Here is a 21,661-nt window from a genome sequence, read left to right as displayed (position 1 = left end):
ATTTAGTCTACATTTACCTTCCTAGAGGGCATCCTCAGAGTCATCTGGAGTTGGTGTTTGATGATCAGTGTGTATCCAAAGCCAAGAGTTAGTGGGACAGATCTGTGAGTCCAAGAGAAGGGGTTCTGGGTGGGAATGTGATATTTGCGGAGAGGGGCCAGAACCAGCCAAACCTCACTATTATTCTCCTCCTAAGAACTAGTGTAAAAAGGTGGCTGTAGCCTTAGGGAAGGCAGCATTCACAGAGGAAGGAAAAGAGACTAGGATTTCTTCCCTGTTGCCTGGGGGTACCCATTGCACCTGAGAAGAGGCAATCAGACATCACCCATGTGACACTTGAGTGTCCTTGAACCACTGCCAGCAAGAATGGGACATGGGAGTGGAATGTGCTGATCTTTTTAGTTGAAGACACAACCCAAGGAGATGGTGTGTTCTTCTAGCAGTAGCTTCATGCCTGCTTCCGTTTGTAGAAGGCTTCCTCCACTTATAGAGGGCTTCATGGGGTGTGTTCTCCTAGCAGTAGCTTTACACCTGCTTCCACTTGTCGAGGGCTTCATGGGGTAAGTAGATGAGGGCCAGAAAAAAATGCAGGCAACTGAAAACATACATCCGAAAACCTTGGATTATTCTATTGGCTATTACAGCCATTGAACAAGAACCAGACACCACGAAAAGGGAACAGGTGAACAGTCAAAGGGAAAGACAGGCCATGCTCTACACGGTGAAGATTTGGCGTTAAAGGTGACTGAATTTACGTCATTTACTAATTGTGTGGTGGTTACTTAGGTCTCTGAGCTTTTCTTTGTAAAATGAGTAATAGTAAATCTCTGTTACAAAGCTGTGGTCAGGTTTATTCTATTTGTTACCTTTTAGAAACTGTGCTATATACTGCAGGGTCCCATACAAGTGCTAGTTGTCCATGGAATTTTACATTTGGAAGCTGGGGTATCTCTCTAGCACGCGCATTGCTAACTCTGAGTCTTCGCGATGTATTAGTGGGTTAAGCTGACACTTCCTTTGCTGCTATCTGGCCTGACAATAAAGAGACCTGCGCCATGTGCTGAAGATCTGGTTTTACTCCTTTGTGCTTCCAAACCTTCCCACCAAAGCAGACCTAAAAGGGAACACGTGTCACATGCTCGTAGTTTCTTGAAAAACCTCATTTTATTTTACAATTTTATGTAAAGTTAACAGTCTGGCCTTCACAGTATTTATATTAAACTATATATAACCTTTTAAGTCACCAATGAAGAAGATGTTAAAAGAGGGTGAGGGTCCTGCCTGTTCCATTAATTGATGGGCAAGATGGGATTGCCCCAGCCTGTGACTGCGTGTGCCCCCAGAACACCTACCCAAGTCGTGAGCTCCTCTTACCTATTAAAAGAAGAAGATTGCCTCTCTGGGGCCTGTGTCTCCTTCTGGACAGTTATTCTGTGAAATCCCGTGCAACAGATGGTGTAAGGAACTCTTGCCCTGATTACAAAATCAAACTATATGACAGATTCTTTCTTACAAAATGATTTTTTCAGTATTGTGTAATTCTTACCCAAAGGCTAGTCACAGAGGACTTCACTCAGCAGGGGTTATTAATGAGGAGTCTGCCAATGATCAAATTTTGTTTGCTTAAAATATCTTTGAGAATTAGTCATCAGTGCATGACATTCTTTATGCTGTTCTCTCTACTTTGGGGTGTGAGTATGACTTTTCACTCTAGGCTTAAAAATCTTTAAGCCTTCCAGTCAAGAAGGTGGACTAGGCACAGCACTGTCATTTGCCAACTGCCCATTTTAAAACCTCATCAGAATGAAAGCACATTTAGGATCTTTGTTGCCTTATTGATTTTCTCTCTTAGAGGATCTGTCCATTGGTGTGAGTAGGGTGTTAAAGTCTCTTACTGTCGTTGTATTCTCATCAATTTCTCCTTTTCTGTCTGTTAGTATTTGTTGTAGACCCTCATACCAAGTGAAGTAAGTCAGAAAAAAAAAAAAAAGACAAATACCATATAATATCACTTATATCTGGAATCTAATATATGGCACAAATGAACCTTTCTACAGAAAAGAAAAGCATAGACTTGGAGAACAGACTTGTGGTTGCCAGTTAGGAGAGGGAGGGAGTGGGACAGATTGGGGATTTGGGGTTAATAGATATAAACTATTGCCTTTGGAGTGGATAAGCAATGAGGTCCTGCTGCATAGCACTGGGAACTATGTCTAGTTGCTTATGATGGAGCGTGATAATGTGAGAAAAAAGAATGTATAAATGTATGTGTAAGTGGGTCACCTTGCTGTACAGTAGAAAATTGACAGAACACTGTAAACCAGCTATAATGGAAAAAATAAAAATCATTATAAAGGAAAAAAAAATAAAGCACAGACTGTAAAGGAGGGGAAAAAAGTTTAGTCACTAACCAGTAAATAGCAAAGCAAAGAGAGAGGCATCATTAACAAAGAAGAAATTTCAGTAATTTTGTTTTATTTTATTTGGCCACAATGTGGAAGGCCAGGGATCGAACCTGTGCAGCGGATGCAGCCTGTGCCGCAGCTCCAGCAACACCAGATCCTTAAGCCACAGCGCTGCAAGAGAGCTTTCTCAACAACTTTTTGGGAATGTTGGAGATGAGACAGGCGGGAAAGATCTCACCTAGGTGTACTGCAAGGGCCCTTCAGAGAAGTAGAAAGCAGTCTTTCTAAGGGAATCCTGGAGAGGGACTCAGCCCCAGCAGCTATGGCAGAGGTTACAACTTAGATACAAGTTTTCCAAAAAACAGGGTACAGTTAAAGGCTATTTATGGAATCGTAGTACAGTTCAGTCCCCCAACCCCACTCTCTCAGTGCCCTGTGCTCACACTCACATGCGTGCACACACACTTAAAGCAGAGGCAGCTAGCATGTACAAAATAGGCGAAAACTGATTCTGCTTTAGATATGAAACCAAACTCAAAAAATAAAGACTTCTGATAAGGAGTTTTGGTACCACTGTAAAGCCCTTCTTTTGGGGGGAGGTTTCCTGCTCAAAAGTTAGGTTCTTTTCTGTTCACATCAGGTAAAGCTTCCTATCCTGGTCAGACACAGGGTTGAGAACCTCCAACTAAGGAAGAAGCCTTTCTATAGACCAACTAACAGAGCAGGGGAGAGCAATTCCATTTTCCAGTATTTCCATCTTAAATGAACAGATAACCAAGGGGTCACTTGGTTATCATAAATGAGGAGAATTGACAGCTTGAAAGGAAAAAGAACAGACCTGAAGGCAACAGCTAATGCAGAAGCAATTATATTATAAGAAAGGGCCATTAGATTTATTTATTTAGTTTAAAATAAAGTTGAAGTAATTGTTCAAAATGTAGAGCAAAGACAAAAGAAGTGCAAGAAGAGGTTCATGGGAAATTAATCTCTGAAGTTTGACATTTGACTTCGTAGAAGTGAGAGAAAGGGAAAACGAAGGAGGAACATATCAAAAGAGGAAGGGAAGATAATTCCCAGGTGCAGAAAAGGCACATCTTTGTATTAAATGGACCCACTGAGAGCCCGCACAATTAATGCAGACAAGTCACCCATGGGTATGTACGTATTTGTAAGTGCTTCAAGGATAAAGAGAGGATTGTAAAAATTTTCAGAGAAGGAAAAAAAATTGTGTATGAAGAAGTATCAAACTCATTTAGCAGTGTTTTATCTGTTTCAGCACTGGATGCTTATAAGTATTGCGAACAAAATCTAAAAATAAACACATTATTTTTACCGAGAATTTTCTACCTGACAAACTACTATTGAGTTGTAATAGCAGAATAAAGACACTTTCGGATATACAAGGACTAGAAAAATTAGCTTCTCAAGGACCCTTGTTAAGAAATAACTTGGGACTTCCCACTGTGGTACAGTGGGTTAAGGATCTAGCAGTGTCTCTGCAGTGGTTCGGGTCACTGCTGAAGCACGGGTTTGATCTGCAACCTGGTACAGTGGTTTAGGGATCCATTGTTGCCACAGCTGTGGCGTAGGTCTCAGCTGCAGCTTGGATTCAGTCCCTGGCCCAGGACCTTCCATATGTTGCAGGTGTGTGTGGCCGAAAAAAAAAAAAAAAAGAAAAAGAAATAACTTGGCTTTAAGGAAATACAGGAATTAACCTAATTGGACATCAAAACAATCCAGGAATAACAGCAATAAAATAGGTCCAGACAACAACCATTCCAAATTGGAGCAGGAGTGTAAGACACCTGAGGGGAAAAGGATTGACGGCTTGGGGATGACATCTGTCACCCACCCCCTCCCAGAAAGGAAGCACTTAGAAACCCGAGGAAAAACTCCTGTTGTGGCCTAAATATGGGAAGAAAGGCCATGCTTTTAAGCAATTAGTGAGGAAAACGGGTCCATTTAATTTTAAAACTAGACCCTTTTTTTTTTTTAATTGCTTGGAGTGCTCAGGAGATCTTGACATTGGATTTGTAAAGAATTTGAAATGTAATTTTAGCACACCTCTTGGCCTGGCATTAAATAATATTTACACATCATAATGTAGATGGCTAGTTGTTAATTTTCAACTTTTAGAATCAATCTGATAAAGAAGATTTGACTGCTGTTAATTCAAGATATAAGTGATTACATTCTTGATGTTAAAAGTATCTCTGACCTGAGGTGCGTTGTGGAAGGACAGAGAAAAAGTGTGTTCTGGCTCCAGGATCAGTGAGGAATTGAGATACAGAGTCAGCTTAGTGGAACAAGGAATTTAATTGTATTCTCTATACTTAAAATGATAATGAATAAAAGGGTTAAAGAAAGATAAAGATGAAGATGGGTGAAGATGAACTAAATTCTAATTTTTGAATCTAGGAAAATCAATGGATGTTACATAAAGTTATTAAATCTAAAAATCTAAATTAAGTTTATTATTTAGAGGTATAGAACTATCAGAGGAGCAAAAAACAAGAGTAATCAGAAATTCTATCCTGGAAACTAGGACTCAGGGCATGCAGGAAGGATGGAAACATCTAAATTCTTCTATATTATTATAGTTCTGTGTGTACATATTTTGAGAAAACAAAACATTTAGAATTACTTTCTAATCTAATGTTTCACTAATCCAGATCCATAATGAAGAATTGGTGAAGAGAATTAACAATATAAATAATTGTCTGGGGAGTTCACGTTGTAGCTCAACAGTAATGAACCCGACTAGTATCCGTGAGGATGTGGTTTTGATCCCTGGTCTTGCTCAGTGGGTTAAGTGTCCAGCCTTGCCGTGAGCTGTGGTGTAGTTCTCAGACACAGCTTGAATCCTCTGTTGCCAGCAGCTGCAAATCTGATTCGACCCCTATCCTGGGAACTTTTATATGCCAATTATGCGGCCCTAAAATAAATTTAAAAGTAATAAGTTAATAAATAATAGTCTGATTTATTGTGATAATGACCTTAGGAAATAGAGTAGTATGAATACTTTTGCTCTCCTCTTGGCTTTTTCAACTGAGTCATCCCTTTGGACAACAATGGTAACAAAATTGGTTGAGCAACTGTTTTTTCCATTGTTAAACCCAGTACTTTTTTTCCTGATGAAAACGTATGTGTTTCTATACTGTCACTTGTGTGGATGGATTATAAGTGAATCCAGCTCACTTTCATTTCAAGTGATTTGAAATTCAACTCTGAATCTGGTAGATTAAGTACATTAGTGACACAAATGTTATCTTATTGTGGTAAGGCATGGTATTGGAGTGAGGATGGGCTGCAGAATTTTTCCTAACACTGCATTCCACGCATCAAATAGACATTTAATTGGTCCTTTGAACTTGACTCAACAGTGAAAATCTGTGTGCGATCCTCTGCTGTGCGTTTTATATTCTGAAGGTAAATCTATGGCAGAGTTAGTTCACTAGGAAGAACATGTGGATTACCTTGGAACACAGAAGCACTGTGCAGTAACTTCAACACAACCCTGGGTCTCTAACACTCAAGAAAGATGTTGCTATGACTAGTCACTGCTTTTGTTCCTTTTAACTGGAATTGACAGTTCCTGTTATCCCTCCTCAAGCAACCTTCTCACTGGGGCCTTTCTATGTGACTGTTTCCAAAAGTTCTATTCTCCCTTGGCCAGGCAGAAACGACTTCTTATTTACAAACAGGCAGCTGGCCCGCAGGCCAATTTGCCAACGCCTGATGCAATAATTAGGAACATAGATTCTGAAACTAGGCTACCTAGATATGAATCTCAGCCTCCCCACTAATTGTGGGACTTAGTTTTCTTGTTTTTATTGTGAAGATTATGGAAGTACCAAAGCCAAAGTGTTTTGTGAGGTAAAGTATGTGAAGTTTCTGAGAGTAGCACCTGGCCCAGTCGGTTGCTCTTTAAGTTCAGCTATTGACATAGGGTACGAGTGGCCGTAAATTAATTTTCATGAGCCTACTCGTCATGGAGAGAGTACTGGAGGCCATGTTTATGTTCACTGTGCTCGAGGAGACAGGAAGTCCATGGCAGCTGAGCCAGGGTTTTGCTACTTCTTATAAATGATCCTACTATCCTCAGGTAACCTCTCCATTATTAGGAATATAATACTACACAAAAATGCTTCCACTAGAAAATAGATTCAAGGTAAATTGTCTTAAGTTTACACTAAATTTATAGAAACGTAACTGTATAAATGTAAGGTTGTCAAGTGTTAAATATACAAACCACCCTTTAAAGATGTTTCGAAAACTGTAATGTATTTTGATGACATTATGCAAAAATATGTTTACAGAACAAACTGTGTTGAACAGTATGAACTAAGTGAACTATAAACATGAAATGATTTTGTTTTTCTCCTATTACTGCCTTTAACTGAGCTTTTTAAAATGTCCTTTTTCATTCATGGATTGAATTCTTGATTGATCTAGTAACTTCCTAATCACTTTTGGGTATTTATGAGAACCACCCCCCTCTCACGTTAGCCCAATCTAGAGCTTCAATTTAATTTCTAATCTATAGAGGGGCACCCTCACCTGTTTCTAGCTGTGTTGGAGTAACAGAAATCAGATTTGCCCTTCTAACTTAAATAACTAGAAAATTAGGCGTGTATATGAAACAAATTTTTTTCAGAAACTGAATGCAGATAGTATAGGCCTATGACCCTGAGAGAGAAGAACCAAACAAGGAATATCCTTGAATTTCAGCTTTCTGCTTAGAGGCATTTTCTAGATGACAAAGTGATAAAAGAGGAACCCAAGCATTCTGAGATGGTCTGTCTTGGAAGGCTGAAATGGAGTAAATGCATGAGCTACAGCCTAGGAGAGGATGTGGCTATATACAGTACAGTAGTTCAAGAAACTTGCACAGGGGTGACCTTGACTTCTTGCTGATTTTAAGATATGGTTACATAAAATAAAACTCTACAAGGCCAGGTGAAGAATGACCAGATAACTATAAGCAGACCAAATTCCCAGACTTCACACAAGAGAGACTGGGGAAAAAAATCAAATTTTGAACAGCAGAGAAGTGAGGCTTTGTAGGACACAGTGTGAATTAAGTACATATCCAAAAGGATTATGCTCTAGTAGGGCCAACTCACCTTAAGATGAGTTCTCAAAACATGCACCAGCAGAGCTTAAAAAAACAAGCCTTGTAAGGATTCCCCTGCACTACAAAGAACTTAACTGCTTGTGGTACAAAGTCCAGTGTGCTTTAAAGGAAAACAGCTGAATACAGTGTATGCCATAGTTCATGTCTAGCCTCCAATCCTAAATTAGTAGACAAGATGAAGCAGAAACATGTGACAAAGGAGAAAAACCAGTGAATGGAAATAGATACGACAGAGGTAATGGAATTTGCAGACAAAGACTTCAAAACAGCTGTTTATATTTGTGCTCAAGGATTTAAAATAAAATGTACATAATGAAAAGAGAAATAGAAGATGTAAAACAGAATCATTTGGAACTTCTGGGGCTAAAGATTGGTCTCTGAAATGAAAAAACTGATGGGTGGAATTAACAGCAGACTAGATATTGCAGGAGAAGAGTTATTTGAAGACCTAGAGGTAGAAACTGCCAAAACCAAAGCACAAAGAAAAAGTAAACTTGAAAAAAACAAAACAAAAAAAGAACAGAGCCCAAGTGACTTATGGGGCAGTACCTGGAGTTTCAGTGCTCACAGTGGAGGTGGAAAAAGAAATACTTGAAAGAAATAATGACCAAAACTTTTCTGAACTTTGTAAAAACTAAACTAAGCCCTAATGCTTCAGGACATTTACTGTACATAATGAATTAACTTCTGTGCATCTAAGAACAATGTACTGTCATTGGGACATGTAAAAACACTCATTCGTATCACTTCCTGTTGGCTTTATTGTCTCACAAAACCTTGTTTGAGAAAGTCTACCAGCCATTTAAGAAAAATTAAATGTTAGTAAACCATTAGTGAAGATAGAACGGTATACTAAAAGTGCTCAATCCCAAAGGTATGAAAAGAACAAGTAATAATGATCAGATGAGAAAAACAGAAAGCAGACATCAAGATGGTAAATTTAAACCACAATCATAATGATAATTATATTAAACATAAAATTTTATATACAACATAATTTGTAAACCACTTTATAAAAGATTGGTTAAAAAAGTAAGATTCAATTATATACTGTTTCTAAGAGCTGTGCTTCTTAATTACAAAGATACAGATAGATTAAAACTAAAAGGATGGAAGAAGATATGCCTGCTAATGATAAATAAGAAAGCTGGCATATCTATATCAGAAAACTAGGTTTCAAAAATAAGGAATCTTGCTAGTGTTAAAGAGGGACATTTTATAACAGAAGAATGAATTCACCAGGAAGACATAACAATTCCAAGTGTGTATTCTGTTATAATAACAGAACTTCAAAATACTCGAAGCAAAAGTTCTCAAGATGAAAAGAAGAAACATAAAAAGTCCACTACTCTTGCTGGAAATTTCATAATTGGTTGAGCAAATGGAAAGAAATCAGTGAAGATATAGAAATCTTGAACTACACTATGAAACAGCTTGGCCTAACTGCTCTTTTCAGAGTACTCCACCCAGCAGCTATAGAATTCACTTTTTTTTTTTTTTAGGTTATACATGGAATATTGATCAAAATAGAAAAATGAGCCATAAGATACATTTTAAGGATGAAATAATAGGCTATATTCTCTGGCCTCAGCAAAGTTAAATTAGAAATCAGTAACTGAAAAAATATATCAAAAGCTTCTAGATACTTGGAAATTAAAAGAATATTAAGTGCATCTAAGGGTCAAAGAAGAAATTACAAAAGAAATTAGAAAATATTTTGAACTTAAAGAAAATGAAAACATTAAATTTTGTGGGACATAGCTAAAAGCAATGCTTAGAGAGAAATTATAGTTTTAAAAGCTTATATTAGAAAACAAAAAGCTCTAGAATCACTGAACTGAACCACTACTTTTAGTAAAGAGGAAAATAGCGAAAAAAATGTACAAACCATAGAGAAAAATAAATAAAAGCAAGAGCCAATTCTTCAAAAATGGGGTGTGGTGGGGGTAACACTGCTCGCTAACCTGATAATCAAGAAATAAACCAGAAAAGGAACTCAAACACATTATTAATGTCAGGATTTAAAAGATGGTTATGTCTCAAATTCTGCAGATATTAAAGGATTATAAGAGAATATTAAAAAACAACTGTACCAGGAAATTGACTAAAACTGACATTGGAAGAAATAGAAAATATGAACACCTATACTTTTATACGAAACTGAATTTGTAATTAAAGTTTTTTTCCAGAAAGAAGATGCTGGGCATAGTGTCTTCATTGGTGAAATCTATCAGCCATTTATGGAGGAACTATTAACCAATTCCACCTAAGTTATTTCAGAAAATGGAGAAGGAAAGAAAAGATCTAATGAGGCCCTCATTACTTTCCTGCCAAACCAAACAAAGGTATTACAAGGAAAGGAATCAACAGACTAGTATCCCTCATAAAAACAGACACAAAAATTCTTAACCAAGTTTTAGCACATTAAACCCAATGTGCTAAATAATATATAAGAAGTGAAGTTGGATGAGGGAGGTAAACTGTTATACAAGCCCTTGATGGAGGTTCCATTCAAGAATGTTGCTCTGAATGCTGGGAAGAGGGACTGTAATGTTCAAAGAGTTGACTTTTGCTTCTCTGAGTCAGGACTCTGTGGCTGTATTTCTTCCCTTGAACTTTCTTGTGTCTGAAATGCCAAGAGTCTGGGGGTGACGTGAGCAACTCTAATGTAATATTATAGGAGCTTGAAGACCTCCTATCTGCCCTGCCTTGCCACTTCCTCTTTGTATGGACTGTAATGTAGCGCCATCATTTATCCACCCTGATTGAATTGCATAATGCTGTATGGAATTAAGTGACAAAGACCATTCCATGCACCGTGGATCCAGTCCTCAGTCAGTAGTGAATAAATAGTCACTCATTTTTCAAAAAAAAAAATTTACAAATGATAATGTAACTAAGTGGGATTTAATCTGATTTATAAAAAAGAATGTATATGTGTATGTATGAGTGGGTCACCTTGCTGTATAGAAGAAAACTGATAGAACATTGTAAACTCGCTGTGATGGAAAAATAAAAATCATTTCAAAAAAAAACCCCAATGTAATTCATCATACTATAGTAAAAGAAGACTTCAATGGTCGTCTCAGTATTTGTAGAAAAAGAATTTGACGGAATTCACTATTGATTCATGATTTAAAAAAAAAAAAAAAAAAAAACCTCTTAGTAAATCAGAATAGCAGGTTACTTCCTCTATTTAACCAAAGGCTTTTATCAGATATGTACACCTAACATATTCAGGGATGGGATGAAGAATTGAACCCCTTCCCACAGATAATAGAATCAAGGCAAGAATATTCATTCCCATCAATTCTATTCAATATTGTAGGTTCTAATCAGGACAGTAAGGCAAGAAGAGGAGATAAAAGGCATAAAGATTGGAAAGAACTCTCTGTTCACAAGGGCCATATGTTCATGTTCAGAGAGAATCTTAAATTTACCAAAAACATTATTAGAACTTGTAATCAAATCAAGCAGTGTCTCTGAATACAAGGTCAGTATATAAAGGTCAATTGTATGTACCTCTGTATACTAGCTATGAACAATTGCAAAGTGAAATTTAAAAATCACTCCAATTTTCAGTAGCATCAAAGAACATGAAATATTTAGGAATACGTTTAACAAAATATGTGTAAGATCTGTTGTCAAACATGGGGGGGAGAAATCGAAGAAGACTGAAATAAATGGAGAGACATTATATCTTTATGTATCAGAAAATGCTATATTGTTATAATGTCACTTCTTTATAGGTTTAGTGCAGTCTTAGCTTTTTTATTTGTATACAGTAGGAAGCTGATTGTAAAATTTTTATGAAAATGCAAAGAACAAAGTTGGCTGAATTATACTGCCTGAGTTCAAGACTTACTTTAGAGAAATCAAGACAGCATGATACTGGTGTGAGAACAGACGTACAGAATAGAAATTCCTGAAATAGAATCACATATATACATAGTTAGGGAACAGAAGTAGGGAGGGGTGGCAGTGGAAGTCCCACTTGTCTCTTTGTAAGAAGTATAAAATTTCAGGATAATCTTGGTCATAGTTTTATTAGCAAATATTATTTTAGGATAGATTTTATGAAGTGTTTATTTTAAGCCAGTAAATAAACCATAAGCTTAATTGCTGCAATTGGGTAGATGTATTTTTTTTTTAACAGTTTAAGCTTCACTAACTTATTTAATAGACTAACCAAAAGCAATTTCAAATACTTCCATATATTACAAATGATCAATCCCTATTGTTTCCAAAATAAGATGAAAGTGAAATAAAATGCTTGTATGACATTATTTAAATTTAATTATGTTTAATTCCTATAAAATAGGAGATAAAATGCCATAACTTAGAACTTGTCCTTCATTTATTTTTTAAATAGAGCTGCATAATTTATATTGCCTCAATTCATGAGCAATTATCTTGTTTTTAGAAATTAAAAATAGACGTTTTCTAAGTTAATCCTCATTATACTTTTATTTTAAATAATGAACATCATTTCTAAATGATAGCTTTGCTGTGTGCCAAGTTAGCATTTGATAGTTAAAAATTTTTTTGAAAAAATCAACTTTATGATTCTGTAAGGGAGCATTATAAATAGCTTTTAGATACAAAACATGTACGTATACATGCATAGGCACATTTAATCATTAAAAATTGCTTGTCAGGATAGTCATGGAAATGTCTTCTGTAGCAGTTTTTCTCAGATCTATTTCAGACTTACGCATGTGTTACTATATTTATCTTTATCTAATCAGCCCTTGCTGTGAGGTTTGGTTATTTTATTACAAGCAGCTGTGCAAAGCTTTTTCTTTTAAAAACCACATTCTTTTGTAGTGCTGCCATCACTCACATATTACACATTTGAGCAGCAAATTAAAAGCAAGTAAACTGTAGAACTAAATGAAATACATGATGTAACTATAATTCATACCTTTGTGGAAAAACTACTCTTTTAGGACAGTTTAAATTGAAAGTATTGAAGTTTTAAAAAAAATCGTACAAAAGATATACTCAGGATTTTTTTTTTTTTTAATATCACTCCTAGGTGTTTTCAACTATGAAACTTCTTATGCTGGGTTTAACTATGACTATATTTACTATTCTGAGGGTTGATAGCACGCCAACATTTAATTAATCTGCTCTGATTCTGAGAAATGTATACATATTAGTGTATACAATTTATAAGACTAACAGAAGTCTAATGGGAACTTCTGGAATATATAAACTCTTTATAAGCCTGAACTTAAAATCTCACTGCAACTTTTGTGTGACAAGTTTGAAACATTTCAGCTGTGGGCTATAAACATCAGGTTTAGTTGACCTTAGAGTTTGTGCTAGATTCCAGGTCCATTTGTTGCATCCACAGATGGGGTAGAAGTTATCCCACTGTCTCCTATTTCATTATTGCCTAAGAGGTATGTTACTCCTATATCACAGATGTGGAAACTGAACCTTAGAACCTTCTCCAGGGTCACGTAGCTAATTAAGGATATTTGATCTCGGTAGATGTATTGATACCTCACTTTGCCATTCAGGATTGTTGTTAGTTAATAGAAGTGCATTGACATATTGCATTGACAGCACATAAACGGTCTCCAGTATACATAGTTCTTTACTTACTTTTTGTATTAACCTAAGAGATAACTTGAACATTTTGCTATTTTAACTAGCCGTCTTTTAATTCATTTTTGTTTCACTGCCAGTCTGTTAATTCAGATTTCCATTACCTGCCACCAGCATTTTGTCATTCGTCTCTGGGGTTCTGTCTTCTCTTTGGCACGTGTATGTCCCTATTGTGTTTGGCAGGTTAATTTTACTCTAAAACCTTTAGTACTTCCCATCACTGACCAAAGAAAGCATAAGCGCACCCTGGCACTGGAGACGTGAATTTTGCTCCCCAGTTTTGCCCTTCCCATCCCATATCTGGGCCCATCTCAGCCACTTGCGACTTTGCTGGTTGCTGGGAGGGCCTTGAGTTGAGCTGTGGGCGGATGACCTTCCTCTTTTCTCCCCATCTCATCACAGCCCCTTTGCCCCCTTCTCCAGGGAGATTTTCCCTGCTCCCTGACACAGCAATTGGTTTACGCCGTAGTGTGCCTAAGGGTTTTAGCTCCAAATCACAATCTAGGAGATCAAGGTAAACAGAATAAATTTGTAGACACCATTCAGAGATTACCTTTTTCACACTTTGGTACTTTTTTCACTCCTGATTTCTGATACAGGCCTGGGCACTCAAGGCAGACCACATTTCTTTTGTTTAAATTCTTTCCACTAATTTCTGTGGATATGGACCTTTAAGAATACATTTCTTTTGTTTAAATTCTTTCCACTAATTTCTGTGGATATGGACCTTTAAGAATACCAAAAAAATTCTTTTTTCTTTTTTTTAAAGTATTTTTAGGGCCACATCCGTGGCATATGAAAGTTCCCAGGCAGGGGTTGAATCAGAGCTGCAGCTGGTGGCCTGCACCACAGCCACAGCAATGCAGCATCCAAGGTACATCTGCAACCTACACCACAGCTCGCGGCAATGCCAGATCCTTAACCCACTGAATAGGTCCAGGGATTGAACCCGCAACCTCATGGATACTAGTTGGGTTTTTTACCCCTGAGCCACAACAGGAACTCCTGACTTCCATTTTAATTAGTTTGAAATGTAATTCTTTAAATTGCTTTTCTTGACTTTCTTATGCTAACTTTTTTATGGTTTTTTTTTTAAACCATATTTATGGTTTCTTTGAATTATGCTTGCTTTATTACCATTAAAATGTGATTTATATGCAGGAGAATTACTTGTGTTACTTTAAGGAATGCCAGGATTATCCAGGGCATAGTGATCTATTTAGAGAACGCTGATGGCCTGGTCAGAAGGGGTTCTGAGTGTTAATTCACATGCACCCCACATGGGGCTAAGGAACAGCTTCAGTGAGCAGCCTGTTGTCTGTTGGCCTCCTTGGCTCTCCAGCACCACAGAAGAGCCACAACCCCATGAAAGCCAACTCCTCCCCATACCTGACAAGACTTTGATTCAGGTGAAGCAGAGAGATGGCTGCTCTGGGAGAGGAGGCGCTGCAGTGAGGCACACAGGGCTACCTCCATCCTGGTAATAATCTCCCATTTTCTTGCCTCTTTGATCATAGTCCATAATTTATTTTCTGCTCTGACAGACGTTCTGTGGAATGTGTTTACAAAGTTAACACCATACAGAAGAAGATATTATTTATGGACTTAGTTTTTGGGAGATATGAAAAGCCATGATTTATTGATAAGTTTGAATATCTGCTTAATCCTGAGAGTTGTGGTTTGCTCACTTCACATAATACTATGTGGGGAGCCCTCACCTGTGCATTCTTTGAAACATGAGAATGGCACCTGCCAAACTCATTTTTTCCAAATTTCTCTTGGAGAAGACATCACTTACATATATTCACCTGAGGTGGAAATAGTTATTCAGTACAGGCTTGATTTTCACTGTGTATTTCCAAAGGTCTGTTGTAGAGTCCTTGTAAACTTAATAATTTCAGGCAGTGAAAAGGACCTCGTTTAGGGAATTGTATGATAAATTATTTTCTAAAGAGTAATAGACCCTGGTGTACTTTCAAAAATTATAAATCATACAGTAGAGTTAAAGGAAAAGATAAATGAAAAACAAAAAGCCACTAGTAAGTAGTAAGAACTGGTATAGGAACAAAAAGATTGACTGTTCTCATTACTAATTCATCTATACGTATTTGATTAAGGTATAGTTCTATAGTAAAAATGAGAAAATTAAAAGTTGTTTTCCTACGTCTGTATTAAAAGATCAATTTTAATGTGTTTATTTCTTTGCCTTTAGGGTTTTATAATACCTTTGTCCCAATTTAGTTAAAACATGTTTTGTATCCACATCTAGTGGTATCTTACTCTTAATAGAGTTGACTTCAAGTATTCTTTGCCTTATTTCCAGTATGTGACCTCCTAGGTAACCCAAGTATCCTCTATCCTTTGTGCTCCTGTAGCCCGGCAGAGCTGGGATTCCCCAAGGACAGCCACCCAGTGTTTGTGGCCCTCAGAGAGAATAAAGACATAGGGAAGTAGTGACACAAGCTGGTGTCTGAACACTCAGCTCTGCCAACACTTGCCTCTGGGTCCTGAAGCAGGGCTTATAGCACCACCCAAAGAGAGTTGATGAGGGAGTTAAATGAATTGGTAAAGTCCTTAGTACAGGACCTGGCACATAATAAGCACTAGATAATCGCTTCTCTGTGCTGGTTTATGCTTTTTTCCGAGGCACTATTGCCATATAGCTTGTAGCTTTTCCTTGATCATACATAGGGTTTTTTTTTAAATAACTCCCTCCCCCACCCAAAAAAAATAAAAAAGAGAAGGAGTTCCCATTGTGGTGCAGCAGAAACGAATCTGACTAGGAACCATGAGATTGCAGGTTCTATCCCTGACCTCGCTCAGTGGGTTAAGGATCCAGCATTGCTGTGAGCTGTGGTGTAGGTAGCAGACGTGGCTCGGATCCTGCGTTGCTGTGGCTGTGGCATAGGCCGGTGGCTACAGCTCCGATTCAACCCCTAGCCTGGGAACCTCCATATGCCACGGGAGCGGCCCTAGAAAAGGCAAAAAGACAAAAAAAAAAAAAAAAAGAGAGAGAGAGAAAAGGAAAGAAAATTGATTAGTAGGAGTTCCCGTTGTGGCGCAGTGGTTAACGAATTCAACTGGGAACCATGAGGTTGTGGGTTCAGTCCCTGTCCTTGCTCAGTGGGTTAAGGATCCGGCGTTGCCGTGAGCTGTGGTGTAGGTCGCAGACACAGCTCGGATCCTGCGTTGCTGTGGCTGTGGTGTAGGCCGGTGGCCACAGTTCCGATTCAACCCCTAGCCTGGGAACCTCCATATGCCGCGGCAGCGGCCCAAGAAATAGCAAAAAGACAAAAAAAAAAAAAAATTGATTAGTGGACTGACAGATTTCCTTAACAGCTTTTGTGGCCCACTAGACTTGGAGAACCATTTAAGGGCAGAGAGGACTTTGAAGGAAGTGGAATAATGAAAATATTTATAGAACCCCTTACCAGTTGCAGTTACATAGTCACAGCCCTTACCGGGGCAGTGTGAATTTTTCTTTGCTTGATCAGCATAGGAATTTATCAAAAGATTTGCTGAATGGAATGTATGTGGGCCGTAGGATTAACAGGGGATGAAATAGAATGTCGAGGAGGAGCCAGGAGTACAGGGAAAGTTGACACTATCCTGGCCTGCAGTCGACATTTGGCTCCCTTTTCCTTTTTCTTTTACAGGGTCATTGGGAGCTTATATCAGTGGAAACCACAGCTTTTGGCTTTTATAATGAATATACGATCAGCCAGTGACTGACTTCTATTTCCCATTCTCCAGTGACTCCTCTCAGAAACCCAGCTACTTTGTAAGTAGTAAAGATCCTCACCCTCCAAAAAAACACAGCACTTTGGCAGGCTCTGCTTTGTAGAAGGACCTATGAGAGGAGGATAAAGTCCTGTACTGGAGATGGAATTAGAAGAGAAGAGCTCATTTCCCTGTTTTTGCCGAGAGCCCAGCACTTAGATGCGTGTTGGTGCACCCCCAAAATTTTGAAGCCCCTCCTGTTGCTTTGGGGCCTTGGAACACCGCCGATAACACTTAGGGAGACTGACCAGGGGCCAACGTGGTTGATCTTACCGAGTATTTCCACCAGCAAGGTCATCCATCTTCCCTCCCCTAAGAGATGATGATCCTGAGATTCAGGAAAGTGAAATGCCATCCCTTCTGGGGCCCAGCAACCCTCAGTCCCCAGACCCCAGGACAGTGCCCTTGCTCTTAGGCCATGGCCAACACACTGATGGGCTCACAGCTTCTCCGTGTACTGAGGAAAATCACCAGCTTGTTTACTAGTGGTTTCTTCTCCTTCTCAGGCACTGTTTGCTTTCACCCAGAGGGGCATGTTGATGTGTATTAGGAGTCCTCTAGACCTGAAATCTTATCCTTTTCTGTTTGGGTGGCGCATCAGCACATCTTGGCCCGCAGTCTAAATAGGCTTGTCTCGGGGTGACTGCCAAGCTGCATCAAGAAGAAAATCAGTGATGCAGTAGATAGTGGAAACTTGAAATTTTCTCCTATTTAATGAGATTAAAGTTATGGATACTGCTTTTCAGAGGAAAAAAAAAACTACATAATGAATATGCTGTTAACAGTTTTTAAAGTTTTTAGTTAGTGATTTAGAATCATATACTCCTAAAACATGTGACTTTATGCATGGGTCAGGCATCTTGCAGCTCTGAGATGGGGGGTGGGAGGAGAGTGATCAGGAGATGGAACTGGGTCTATATGTGGAAACAGGAGAAAGTTCTCCTGTTATTCCTGGTCCTTCCACTAGACCTGGCAGAGAATGAGAACTTTAAAAAACATAGTACATGTTTGCTAAGTGATGCAGTAGCCTTTATGACCCTTTGTAGAACAAAGGACATGACTGGACGGGATTGTAGTATTGGAAAGATTTTTCAGAGGAGTGAGAAAAACCTGCGCACCACGACCAGATGGGTGGGCGAGTCCTGGGAAGGTGAGTGGGAGCTCGTGGAGAAGGTTGAATTTTGAAGGGTGCCCTGCATCACCACCATGTGGTAAGGTGGCCACGTATCGCCTACCTTCTCAGGTCAAGGCCAGTCCCGTTAGAGCTGCTCTGCCCTTCCACACTCGGCACGGAAACATTTTTATTTCCCCATTTTTTCTTCCTGAAAGAAGCGGTTAGTGACGACTACAATTTCGAAGGAACCACTGATTTTTTTAAAAAATGTAAATAACTTTCTTGTTTACTAACTGCTGTTTTTGACTCTAAATATAGTTTGAACATGGTCTTTATACTTTTATATGCCATGTTTGTAATCATGAGCAAAGATAAAAGATATTTGAGCATTAAGTATATATTAATGTATCTGTTACATTGCTGATTTTTTGTTACTGCTAAGAGGAAAAAAAAAAATCTACTGAACAAACAACTTTTGTGTAATCAGCTGAAAGAACAGCCGCAGGGGTGAGGTAACAGGAAAAAGGGGGTTTGTGAGATACTGTTTCCTCAGTTGTGTCACAGAGACACTGTGGCTTTAGTCCTTCCAGAGCCACCAGAGCACTCACTGAACTCCAGGCCCGTATTCTGAGATATTGCATTTTTTACTTATTTCTGTTTTTCCGTCCTTCGTCATTTACATGGAACTGTCCACTGAGGACACGGACTCTCTTATGCCATTGACCATGAGAAAAAAATGCCATGCTAGCCTGCCATTTATAACAAGTGTGTACAAGTTCATAACTACATTTTAATGTGAAACAGTCTGGACGGAAACTAGTATTGTGTAAGTGAGAGGTAGTTAGAACAAAAGACTTGACCTAGCAGCTCTTTGAAACTCCTGTCTGCATTACTTATAGTCCTGACAGGGTCTTGGGCTATGTGTCCACTACTTCTGGGAGCTCTTCCCAGTTCCACAGGTATCCTTTGTATTGTAGCTTTTGGGTGAGGTTGTCCTTTGTCAAACATCCGATATTGATAAGAATTTCTGTTTTTATTTTTTCTTTCTTATATTATTATACTTTTACACATTTTTAGGACGGAGGTATGTATTTTATTTTGAGACAGTCTGAATAGGCTCCTTAAAGACAAAAAATAGAAATAATACAAATTTAAACCTTTAAAAATAAAGCTTGGTGTAAAGACAGTTCACTGGGGGGGAAATGGTCTTTTTCAACTCTTGGTTGTCCATATGCAAAAAATTAACTTCAATCCATATCTCTTGCCATATATAAAAATGAACTCAAAATGGATTGTAGACCAAGATATGAAACCTAAAAATGTAAAAGTTCAACAACAAACTTAGAAAAAATAGGCCTTTTGCTCTTAGGTTAGAAATCTAAGATTTTTTAGGTATGACAGAAAAAGCACAATCCCTGTGAGAGAAAAATGAAAATATTAGACTTCATCAAAATTAAGAATATCTGTTGTTAAAAGACACATAAAAGAATAGATAGCCGAGTCCCAGACTGGGAGAAAATATGTATAAATCATATATCTGATAAAGGACCAGTATCTAAAATATGTTACAAAAACTCTTGAAATTCAATAGTGAGAAAACAAAACACCCTAATTAAAAAGTAGTCAGGATTTGAGAAGACACTTCACCAAAAAAAGATATATGAATGGCAAATAAGCACATGAAAAGATGTTTATAAATGCTAAGAGAACTGCAAATTAAAACCACAGTGAGACACCATTAAATACCTATTAGAATGGCTAAAATTAAAAAGACCGACTCTCCCAAGTGTTGGCAAGGATATGGACCTTCTGGAACTCTCATACACCACACATAGGAATATAAAATGGTACAGTCAGTTTAGAAAACAGTTTGGAATTTTCTTAAAAAGTTAAGTATACACCTACCATATAACCCATATGGTAAGACATGACAGCAGTTTCTCTGTGTATAAGCATATATATATACACACACACACATACATGTATGTATATATAACAGTTATTTTTACAGCTGCATTGATGTCTTCCTTTTCTTTACTCCATTGTGTATGTGTGCTGTAATCCATTCAGCCTGTGCCTTATTGATAGACAGTTGGCTTGTTTTTGTTCTTTTATAGTTACAGATAATGTCACAGTGAAAAACCTTACGCGTATATCATGCCATTTGACAGTTTTTACTAGGCTCTCTTTGAGTAGAATCCTCGAATTGAGGTAGCTGGGGTAAGGGTAGCTATTCATAGGTATTGCCAAACCTTCCTGCCACAGGGGTTATAGCAGTTTGCAGGCCAACAGCCTCCCTAACAGAACTGTCGATCTTTGGGATAATTTGCCAGTCAGACAGATGAGGAAGGGCATTTTGAGGCTGTATAATTTGCATTTGTCTTTATAAGCAAAGTTGGTAGTTTTCACATGTTTAAGGGCCTGTGGGGGAAGAAAAACACTTTTCTTCTACCCTCTCCATTCTCTGGCTGGGGCCCTGGAAGTTAAACTGACGCAAGACAGATGAATAAAAGAAACCAGTTTATTATCATGTGCAACACGCATACGTGTGGGAGAGACTCAGTGATGAGTAACTCAGGGAGGTGGTGAGAATTTGGAGACATATATGCTGTCATAAGCTAACAAAGGAAAAGGGGTTTGGGGTTTCTGGTGGGAGATGTATGGTAAACCAGTGTTGTTTACTAAGGTTCATGTTACAAATTTCGGTCTGTTCCTTCTCCACTGATAAGAGTTGTTAAAAGTTGTTCTTTCCTTCCTGGTACCAGAGAGGGAAACACCTTCACAAATGGAAATTTCCTTTATAAATGTACTTTTCCTTCACAAAAAAGAAAAATGTGTGCTTTATTTTTAGGTGTTTTCCTAGGTCTGCTTTTCCTCATCTGCCTTCAGTTCAAAATCATCCTTATGCCAAAGATACATATTTTTGAATAGCATATTCTGCTCCCCTTCAGGCCATTTGAATTTTTAATTGTCTAACTTTTGCCTTTTTGTCTTATTAAGCTATGTCTCCATTTTTAGTAGCTTGTTATGTATTAAGACTCAGTTCTTTAGCTGTGGTTTTTTTTTTTTTTTCCAATTCCATTTTTTTTTTCTTGTTTACCATTTGTCTCCTAAATTTCCTTAGGATTTTTCTCTTTTCTTGTTTTCCTTTATGATTTTTTTAATGCATTAATCTTTGTTGTAATCTATGGATTTTGAGATACAGCCCAGGTTATTAATAACACATGGTATTTTTTTTAAGTCCTTAGGTGACTTCATTTTTTACTTCTAGATCTCAATCTATTTGGAATTTAACCCAATAATGTGTTCAGAGAAATAAATGCAGTTTTATCTTTTCTCTCATGTTTTTGCTTTCATTTTTTTTTTCTGTCTTTTTGTCTTTTTAGGGCCACACCTGTGACATATGGAGGTTCCCAGGCTAGGGGTCCAATCCAGGCAGTAGCCATTGGCCTCTGCCACAGCCACAGCAATGCAGTATCCGAGCCGCATCTGCAACCTACACCACAGCTCACAGCAAAGCCAGATCCTTAACCCACTGAGCGAGGCCAGAGATCGAACCTGCATCCTTATGGATGCTAGTCGGGTTCGTTAACCGCTGAGCCATGATCC

General features: G+C 38.1%; 1 protein-coding gene across 21 annotated transcripts in view; it reads left to right on the top strand.

The window, feature by feature from the left end:
* Positions 1–21,661, top strand: part of AUH (AU RNA binding methylglutaconyl-CoA hydratase) — a 147,854-nt gene that overhangs the window by 91,272 nt on the left and 34,921 nt on the right. For 7 of the 21 annotated variants that reach the window (XR_014826394.1, XR_014826395.1, XR_014826399.1 and 4 more), the window contains one exon: positions 16,815–16,939. The exons of the other annotated variants lie outside the window; for them this stretch is intronic. The gene's annotated coding sequence lies outside the window, so the exon portion shown is untranslated. The remainder of the gene's footprint in view (positions 1–16,814; positions 16,940–21,661) is intronic. 21 annotated transcript variants of the gene reach the window in all.

Source organism: Sus scrofa, chromosome 14 (assembly GCF_054392235.1).
Source record: "Sus scrofa isolate SSC_HxYL_T2T_F1_AM1 chromosome 14, Sscrofa_HxYL_maternal_Yorkshire_Landrace_v2.0, whole genome shotgun sequence".
Classification (NCBI taxonomy): domain Eukaryota; kingdom Metazoa; phylum Chordata; class Mammalia; order Artiodactyla; family Suidae; genus Sus; species Sus scrofa.
Note: the sequence above shows the minus strand (reverse complement) of the source record. Positions and strands in the feature narration are given on the sequence as shown.